The sequence below is a fragment of the Geotrypetes seraphini genome, chromosome 10 (assembly GCF_902459505.1).
Source record: "Geotrypetes seraphini chromosome 10, aGeoSer1.1, whole genome shotgun sequence".
Classification (NCBI taxonomy): Eukaryota; Metazoa; Chordata; class Amphibia; order Gymnophiona; family Dermophiidae; genus Geotrypetes; species Geotrypetes seraphini.
The window spans coordinates 122,116,149-122,126,911 of record NC_047093.1 but is presented as its reverse complement, the minus strand read 5'-3'; positions in this window follow the sequence as shown (position 1 = coordinate 122,126,911).

Genomic DNA, 10,763 nt, shown 5'->3' with positions numbered 1-10,763 from the left:
ATGGCTTGCCCAAATCATACTTGACGCCCCCACTTACCTGGACTTCAGAAAAAAACTCAAAACTCACTTATTCCACAGACAGAATCCCTAACACTCCCTCTCGCGACTTCTACTCCCTTCAATACACTTGAACCCCCACCTTCCCCCCCCCCTATGTTCCCTCCAAACCTATTAACTTTCCGGACACTCATGTATATTCCATGTACTATATTCCCAGTATATTCCTTGCATATTCCTTGTATTTTCCTTGTACCATACTCCTGGTATTCTCCTTGTATATTCCTTGTATATTCCTACTGATGGTATTTTATATCGACTTCATCTTGTTAAATTTCCTGTTAACTTCAACGACATGTACATTCCAAAAAATTGTAAATTCCAACGTTATTTTCATGTGTAATCTTATTAACTGCTGTGAACCGCCTAGAACTCTCTGGGTATGGCGGTATACAAAATAAAGTTATTATTATTATTATTATTATTGTTTCTACACACACATCATTCAAATCCAAGTCTATAAATATAGGCTAAAACCCCCACTCTCCCCTCTTCTCTCTCTTTCTCTTTCAGCCTTTTCACACCTCCACACTAAACTAAACTAAACTAAACCTTAGGTTTGTATATCGCATCTTCTCCACGATCATAGAGCTCGGCACGGTTTACAGGACTAAGATAGAATGGAACTCCAAGGGTGGTTGCCTATCTATTTAGACACCCAGGACATCCATTCATACATACTGTCTTTGCTCTCTCATACATTCACACCCAGACCCTGTTCAGCCATTTTCAGGAGCCTCTTTTAGGGAGTAGACAGAAACTGCCTCTATTTTTCAGGAAACTATTACAACAGGGTCATCTTAAGGGGCAAGCAAGGAGGCCATCTCCTTGAGTGTTAGACTGGAAAGTGACAAATCAAGGAACTATGCATGCATCATGTCTCCACTATCTTCCTAATTATACCACAGTGGGCAGGGCACATAGTAAAAGCTATCCACCTGCATTATCAAGGGCACAGGAGCTCTCTTTTCAAAATGATTGGGGATGTCAAATCAATATAAATGTTCCTTAGTCACAGTAGAGCACTGACTTCTGACATAAGAGAAGCATCACTAGGTGGCATCAGACATATCAGAAGGAGACATCTCCTATGGAATGATGTTGTGACTTTAGAAGGGACTACCCTTAAGCTGGACTGCCCATCCTTGAGGGCCGCAACCCAGTCAGACATGCAAATAGATCCCATGCGTGTTCATTGTGTAAATCCTGAAAACCTGACTGGGTTGCAGCCCTCGAGGACCAACACCAAGCACCCCTGCCATACAATGAGCATTTACTATAGCATATATTAAACGTCTTAAAAACCTGGCTACTGCGTGCATCCCACTAGAGATTTGTGTCTTTTAGTCAATACTAAATCATCTAGTTGGACTGGATTAAACATTTCTCTGTAAATCTGTTTGATTGTTACTACTGTATATATACCTATATAACCATATTCTGAATGGGTTCCTATTATTTAATATGATTCTATATGCAATTTCCACTGTACTATAAATTATATTATGTATTCTAAGCCAATTGGTTATTAAAATCTACTAAATGTGACATCTTCCAATTCTACTATATACATCTATATTAAAAATGAGATAAAATATTAATATCTACATCAAATGATATTGCCCATGTTCTATGAGGATTTTATAATAATGGCAAATTTCTGTTTGCTGCAGAGAAGCATGGCGTGCAAAAGTGGCCAGCACCAGCTTCCAAATGACAGTGCAATCCATATTATAGCAACTGCTCACTTGAGATTACGGTATAGCCTTCTAGGTTTAAAGAAAGGATGTTCTATTTCCTGTAAGCAGAAACGTATTAATGTAACCTTAAAAGAAAAATCTTTCCATATACACACTAAAAATGGACAAATTTCTAAATAAATTTAAGTAAGTAGGAAGGCTGGGAATTTAAAATATGCAGCAATATTCTACATAAGCATTTCCTTGGCTGCGATCGAGGACTGTAGCGTTATTGCTTTTTTGCTTTGGGGAACTTTTTAATGGAGCCCATTATCAAATAAGGCAAGTCGCCCACAGAATAAAGATTCACATTAAGTCCTTGTAATTGGATTCTATGAGACTTGTGCAATTTGCCCTTTGTTTTCTAACCTGGTTTTCCTGGATCTTGAAACAAGCAAGTATGTTACCTCAGCAGATGATGTTATGGAAATTCTTACCGCATTTTGTTTAAAAATACATATTGTTAGCATTCATAATCTTTCCAACCTTTCCTCGACAGATTATCTAACCCATTAATTGAACACACAATTCCAAATTAATCATGCCATAATGACTATATTAGATGTGTCAGCAGAGAAATTAAAAGCCTTTATTTCTTTTGATGCATATTAAAGAAGGGTGTATTCTGGCAAATTTTCAACCCACTTTCTAGATGCTCATCAATGCCATCTTCCCCAGAACCAAAGTCAAACTCACCGGTCTGTAGTTCCCTGGGTCACCTCTCGATCCTTTTTTAAAGATGGGCGTAACATTAGTTATCTTCCAATCCTCCGGGATCACGCTTGTTTTCAGGGATAGATTACAAACCCGCTTCAATAAAAGAACAAGAGGGCATTTGGAAAAGTTGATAGGAGAGAGATTCAAAACAAATACTAGGAAGTTCTTTTTTACCCAACGTGTGGTGGACACTTGGAATGCGCTTCCAGAGGACATAATTGGGCAGAGTATGGTACTGGGGTTCAAGAAAGGATTAGACAAATTCCTACTGGAAAAGGGGATAGAGGGGTATAGATAGAAGATTACTGCACAAGTGGTGGACCTGTTGGGCCACCGCGTGAGCGGACTGCTGGGCACGATGGACCTCGGGTCTGACCCAGCAGAGGCATTTCTTATGTTCTTATAGTTTCCGCTATTTCCTCCTTTAGTTCTTTCAATACCCTAGGGTGGATTATGTCCGGGCCCGGAGATTTGTCAGTTTTTAATCTATCTATCTGCTTATGTACGTTTTCAAGGCTTACCTCTATGGATGTTAATTTTTCTGCTTGATCTCCTTTGAAGATTTTTTCAGGTTCCAGCATGTTGGATATGTCCTCTTTTGTAAATACTGACAAAAAGAACATGTTTAGTCTATCCGCCACTTCTTTTTCCTCCTTCACCGCTCCTTTCATATCTCTGTCATCCAGCGGTCCCACCTCCTCACTTGCCGGCTGCTTCCCTTTAACATGTCTGAAGAACGGTTTGAAATTTCGTGCTTCCCTGGGTAGCCTCTTTTCATATTCTCTTTTTGCTCTTCTTTTTTTTTTTTCAGTTCAAATTGTTTATTAAAGTTTGTAAATATGTAAATACAAATAAACAGAACATGGATGTAACACAAAATACTAAATCTTTTGAAACCAGAGAGATATAAATCTTAATATGAACAATCATGTAACAGTCCAATGATTCATCCTGTATGAAAACTAAGCAGTAGGAGGGAGAGAATGGAAAAGAATGAATAGAGAAACGAAATAAGAAAAGAAGGAGAAAAGGCCATCAGAGAAAAAGGGGAAGAAGAGGAGTAATCAAGCAAGAGATTGTGATTGCATATAATTGTCCAAATAGTCCCATGGTGGTTTGCGGGTGGAATTTGAAGCACACATATTCGACAATCTAGATATACTAAGCTTTTCAGCGGCATAGCGCTCATGTCTGTAATAGAGGCATAATGAATTCCACCAGAAGGTGTAGTCCAAAAGTGAGGCTGACTTCCAGTTTTTTAGTATATGCATTAAAGCCGTTGCAAACAGAGTGTCGATCAATTTAGGAGGGCAGTCTGAGTTGGCAAAATTAGGATGTTGAGAGCGAAGTATGACCATATCAAAAGTAAGATTGTGTGGACAGGAGATGATGTTCTTCATAGTGTTCCAAATATTAGACCAAAATGACTGGATGACTGTACAGTGAAACAGCATGTGATCGAGAGTTCCATCAGTAGTAAGGCAGTGCCAACATTTAGAATCAGATTTCAGATGCGCTTTCCACATACGATGAGGAGTCCATAGCGCTTGCCACATAAGAAAATACAAAGATTGTGAAACTCTGGTTGAGAGAAGAGGACGATTAGTTTTAGCCCAAAAGGTATTCCAATCAATGTCTGCAACAGAAACATCCAACAGTTTGGACCAGCATTGTAAATCACGATGAGATAATGCATAGTGATGATCTCGAAGAATTTTATAAAAGGTAGAAACAGCTTTTCCACGTTGCATTACATCATTACTCCAGAGGTAGATAGAGGTATGAGACAAAGGGATTGCAGATGCAAGAGGAAGAGAGTGTATAGCAGAAGAAAGTAAGAGCCACTGAGAGTGATATTTAGTTAATTGTGGAAAATGAGTACATATAGTCAAATGAGGTATCATCGATCCATTATATATCAGTTGATCTACAAACCAAATGCCCATTTTTTGCCATATTTTCCAGGAAAAGACTTTACCACCATGTTTAAGCTTAGGATTATTCCAAATAGATATAGAAGAGCAACGAAATATTGAAACATCTGCAATATCATCAAGACAGCGAATAGCATGCTGTGTCGCACTCAATAAAGTGTATTCCTTCAAACCGATTGACCAATTTTGATGTACTTTCCAGAAGTAAATTCTCATAATCTTTCCAAGATGGTTTTGAAATTTGGCAAGGGAAATTACTTTGACCCCTGCTCAGGATCAATGGCAAAACATCTTCCTCAAGAAGGACTCTTCTGGCTTCAAATACTCATGCAAAAATGCTTTCCACACAGTATTAACACTATTTCTCTTTGGCAAATTTAGAAAGATCCTACTAAATCAGTGTACAGTATATTTGATCTAACTATCATCCTATGGTTAAATAACAGATGCACAAGTGGCTTCTAATCTTCAAGAATATTTAGATACATTTAATCTTTTAGATAATATACAATCTGGTTTTCAGAATATGTTTAGTACTTACTCTCATTAGTTAATGAATTGAGGCTATGGATCAGTCAAGGTCTACCATCTTAAGCAGTTGGATCTTTTAGTAGTATTTAACTTAATCAATCATAACCTATTTTTAGAGTCTTAAAATTCAGTTGGAATTTCTGGGGTTTTGCTTAAAAAAAAAATCACGCACATACACACACAAAAGTTACAAAATAACTAGAAATGGTTCTTCTTCATCTACTTGGAGCCTAGGCTGTAGATTCCCCATTGCTCCCAATTCATTTTTTGGGTGAAGAATCTTAGTTTTAGGTTTTTCTTAGTTCATTTATGCAGATGATGTTCAGATTATTTTCCCTTTAACTGGTATTCAAAATATGTTTGCTAAGATAAATGATTGATTTATGATCATTTCTGCTGGATGACCAATAAAGATGACTATAGGTTAATAGTAATTCCCTGTTCAATTTGTTGACCTACATGTGAGCACTACACAAAAGCAGATATAGTGCAAAAACCAGCACAAAAAATGAGAACAGACAAGAAAAGGAAAAGGCAGGGAGTATAACTTAAGAGTTAAACTCCCCCCTCTGAGATAACCCCCCCCCCCCTCCTTATACTAAACTGTGGTAGAGGTTTCTACCATGGCCAGTGGTACATGAAAGTATATATGGATCCATTCCATTGAATTTCCAAACTCTGTGGGAGGTATACCAATCGAGGAGGTACCTGAGGTCTGAAGACACAATGAGATTGATCTCGGTGAAGGAGAATACTGTTCGATATGTTAAATCAAGAATAACGATGATGTCCATGGCAGTAGTAAAACTATGGAATCTCTCCCTGGCACCCTGAGGACCTCTTTAGAATGGTTACAGTTTAAGAAAATGTTAAAATTTCAATTATATGTGGAGACCTTCTTGTAATGCTATGTCGTAGAAAGATACCTAACGGTCAATAAATTTTAGAAAAAAATAAGTGCTCCGACACTGCTCCGACGCTCATAGAATTTGTATGAATGCCAGAGCAGTATCGAAGCATTTAGTGGTCCAGATCGTGGTGGAAAGCTCTACTGCAGCCAAAATCTCAACAACAGGGACAATAGCAAGTACTATCTGAGGTCCGAAAACCTCTTCACCCCTAATGCAGCTTCATCAAAATGAATTTCCATCCAGTGCCGGTTGGACTGCATGCATGCACTGAGGACTTATGCAGGGAGGTAGCAATGGTACCTAGATGTTGGTCCTGCTAATATTGCAGCACCAGACATTCTCACTGGAGGTGATATTGCACTTTCTGAGATGATTTCAAAGATAGGCTAAACAGAGGTGTAAAATAATGACGATGATAAGAACATAAGACTAGCCTTACTGGGTCAGACCAGTGGTCCATTCTCACGGTGGCCAATCCAGGTCACTAGTACCTAGCCAAAACCCAAGGAGTAGCAATATTCCATGCTACCGATCCAGGGCAAGCAGTGGCTTCCCCCATGTCTTTCTCAATAACAGACTATGGACTTTTCCTCCAGGAACTTGTCCAAACCTTTCTTAAAACCAGTTACGCTATCCGCTCTTACTGCATCCTCTGGCAATGCATTCCAGAGCTTAACTATTCTCCGAGTGAAAAAAATTTCCTCCTATTGGTTTTAAAAGTATTTCCGTGTAACTTCATTTAATGAATTTAACTTCAAGTAACACAGCTTTAGAAAGTATCTGAGGGAGCTTCTAGAAGGTAGACCACAGGTCAAGTGTTTGCAATGTTTCAAGAAGTTCTTTTTATTTTTTCAATTAAGTAGAAGCGAAATGTATGTATTATTGTGAAGCTGTGATAGCTGAAGATAAACATGTCAGTTATTTGTTGCCACTGAAACATCAGATGCTGGCCCCGATGCAATAAACAAGACACCAAGGTTACAGCTCAACTCTGATATCTGTACAGCTTTTGACAGCAGCATCAGCGGTAACCATAAACAGGTTAGAAACAGGCAGATTTGCATAGGGAAGCGAAAAGATTCCTTCCCTGCTCCCCTCAGAAACCCAAACTGACGTCTCATGTATGTGACAAGCAATCTTTGTCACATACCTCACACTCTCTTTAGGCTTTATAAGAATCTTTCTTTAAATATTTCCCTTTGTTGACAGAGACATTTTCAAATGTCAAATCCCATTCATCACAATGTTTCTTCCCTCTTTGGCCGTCGGCTCAGGAGGGAAGACATCAGATACTTTTTCGTTCTTAGAAGCAAGCACAAAAGGGATGGAATAACTAAGTGACAGATTCTATCATTATCAAGGAGAAAAGTTTTCTTTTAATTTATTTTTGAATCTATTGCGTGCCCAGGAAACAGCATCATTTGATGTCTTGCGCTCTTTAAGACTTTCTTGTTGCCAGAAGCTTTCAGATTTCTACCACCAAATTTTCATTTCAAAGGGTTCTAGAGCTTAAGACTACTTTGGTTTCTTTCCATTTGCAACAGCTGTAGAAAGATAGTTTTAATATATTCAACTGTCATGAAAATAAATTTAGATCTGCTCTAAAAAAATTTCCTATGTAAGCTGCTCACCAAGAAAGAGATTGTTAATAACATTAGAGGACCAAAAAACTGTAGCACTTTTATTTTAGTTTTGTAGTTTCGTAGACCACCCTCAAAGTCTACATCAGTGTCTCATAAGCTTTGCAAAGCCACGGCACACTAAACTGGAGGCCATGGCTCGAGGGCATCCAGAAGTGTGTGGGCGTTGATGTGATGATGTCATAATGTCATCATGTTGATATTCACGCATGTGCGAAGGCCCTCTAGACGGGGCCCTGAGTCACCAGTGGAGGGGGGGGTGCTGGAAGGGAAGAGGCATGGACAGGCGCCGGGGAGGAGGAAAGTTGCTGGCACTGGCTGACTGCCTACAGGATGTGCCCTTCACCATGAGAGGCACCTAGAAACATGATGGCAAATAAAGGCCAAATGACCCATCTGCAGGAACCATTATCCCACGGGCCATACTGGGACAGACCGAAGGTCCATCAAGCCCCTTATCCTGTTTCCAACAGTGGCCAACCCAGATCCCAAACACTCAGCTAGATCCCAAGTAGCAAAACGGAATAAGCAAGGGATTTCCCCAACCCATCTCAATAATGGCCTAGGGTCTTCTCTTTTAAGAAATTAGCCAAACCTTTTTTAAACCCCGCTACACTAACTGATTTCACTACATTCTTTGGCAGTGAATTCCGGAGATTAATTACACATTGTGTGAAAAAATATTTTCTCTGGTTTATTTTAAATCTACTACTTAGTAGCTTTATCATATGCCCCCTAGTCCTAGTATTTTGGGAAAGAGTGAACAAGCGTTTCACATCTACCCTTTCCACTCCACTCATTGTTTTATAGACCTCTATCATATCACCCCTGAGCCGTCTCTTCTTCTCATAGGGAAGTCATCATTTGTGTCACCCTTCTCTGTACCTTTTCTAATTCTGCGATATCTTTTTTATTTGAGGTGCGGCCGTACCATAGAGCGATACAAGGGCATTATAACATTTTCATCTTTTGTTTTCCATTCCTTTCTTGATCATTCCTAACATTCTCGTATTTGTTTTTTTAGCCGCCACACACTGAGCTGAGGGTTTCAATATATCCTCAACAATGACACCTTGATCCTTTTCCTGGGCAGTGACTCCTAACACAGAACCCAGCATTACGTAGCTATAATTTGGGTTCCTCTTTCCCTCGTGCATCGCTTTGCACTTGCTCACACTGAACGTCATCTGCCATCTTGTTGTCCATTATCCCAGTCTCTCAAGGTCCTCTTGCAATTTTTCACAACTTTGAATAACTTTGTGTTCTCAGCAAATTGAATTATCTGACTAGTCATTCCCATTTCTAGATCATTGATAAATATGTTAAAAAGCAGCGATCCCAGCACAGACCCCTGGGAGACCCCACTATCGATCCTTCTCCATTGAGAATATTGACCATTTAAACCCACTCTGTTTTCTGTCTTTAAACCAGCTCTTAATCCACAATAATCCACTACTTCCTATCTCATGACTTTCTAATTTCCGCAGGAGTCATTCATGAGGTACTTTGTCAAATGCCTTTTAAAAATCCAGATGCACAATATTGACTGGCTTACTTTATACACGGGTTTATTCACCCCTTGAAAGAAATGTAATAGATTGGCGAGGCAAGATTTCCCTCAAAGAGACTAAATCTCTGTTGGCTTTCTTTTCTTAATCCATGCTTATGTATATGCTCTGTAATTTTGCTCTCTCTAACAGCCACACCAGTCTTTAATTTCCTGGATCACCTCTGGAACCTTTTTTTAAAAAAAATTAGCATTACATTGGCCACTCTCCAGTCTTCTGGCACAATGCTAGATTTGAAGATAAATTACAAATTACTAAAAATAGCTGTGCAAGTTCATTTTTCATTTCTGTCAGTACTCTGGGATGTTAACTATCCGGTCCAGGTGATTTCTGCTCTTAAATTTCTATCATTGTCAAATTTGTCAAGTTGTACTATTGTATCTTCCAGTGTTAGAGATTTGTTTCAATTTCTCTGACTCTTCAGCATTGAATCCCATTTCTGGAACTGGTCTCTTTTCCACATCTTCTTCAATGAATGGCCTGCGCTGTTCCTGCGCACATCCTCGGTCCATTTCCAACAGGTTGGCCTCGAGATCCTCGGTGGTCTCAGCGCACGCCACAGGTGCACAAGCATTTCCCTGAAGAAGCGAACGGCGAAACAGGGGGCCCTAGTTTAACCGCTTTTCTATACTAAGCATTGGCTTCAGTTTGGCGATTTGTTTCTGCTTCAAAATAAGTCCAGCATTAGGAAACTTCTAAAAAGATAAGTGGGCATTTGGGGGGGCATCTGTTAGAATTTAAATTGGAAAACTGCACTTTAGACACGATTCACTTTATAGGATTAAATGTCTTTTTTAGATAGTTGCCCTTTGGAGTTTGTCTCCCTCTTCAAAATCTGTGTAATATTGAAGCAGGAAAGACTATGTGGAGAGATTGGTTTTTCAACTCTTATTAGACACTGAGGCCCCTAAAGTTAGGCACTTATTTTGGAGGCGCTTATCTAAATTGAAGAACAAGCTCAATTAAGCTTTTTAATCAGCCTATCAAGAAAGCGCAATTCTGTAACAAGACCCCTCTAAAAATTTAGGCAGCCTTCAATAAAATAGGCACTATGCTTGTTGGGTGTGGGCGTGGCTACGAGTTAGGCGCTTTGTTGCAGAATCGCTGCTCTTAAGCGTGTTTAAGCGCTCAGTAGGCGCCTAACTTTTACTTGTGCCTAGAGCTGGCTTATTTCTTGGGCGCCTCCGAAATAGGTTCCGCTCAGCGTGATTCATTAAACAGCACTCAATTTTACTTGAATCGCGCCTGTTTTGGTGCCTAACTTTTGGGCGCTTCTTATAGAATTTGCCCTTGAGGTCTTTTCTCCAACATTTTGCCATTTGGATGTAGTACATAGTTTTAGTTTATCAGGTCCTTTAGCTAGATTGTGAGCCTTTGGGACAGATAGGGTCGTTTTTCTCTAATTTCATTTTAGTTTGATACTTTGTAAACCGCTTAGGTCAGGCGCAGTATATAAACATCTGTCACTGGGCACTGAATTTCTAGTCTATTTTCAGCCATGTTTGACATAGTCGGCCAACCTGATATTTGTCAGCTGACCAGATAAATCATAGCAGCCTGCTATTTGGGTGGGTCTATCTGGCCACAAAACAGCTTGCTGAACATAGAGCCACATGTTTCTAAAAATGAGCATTGAACCCAGTTTTGGAAAAGGGACCTTGCCTTT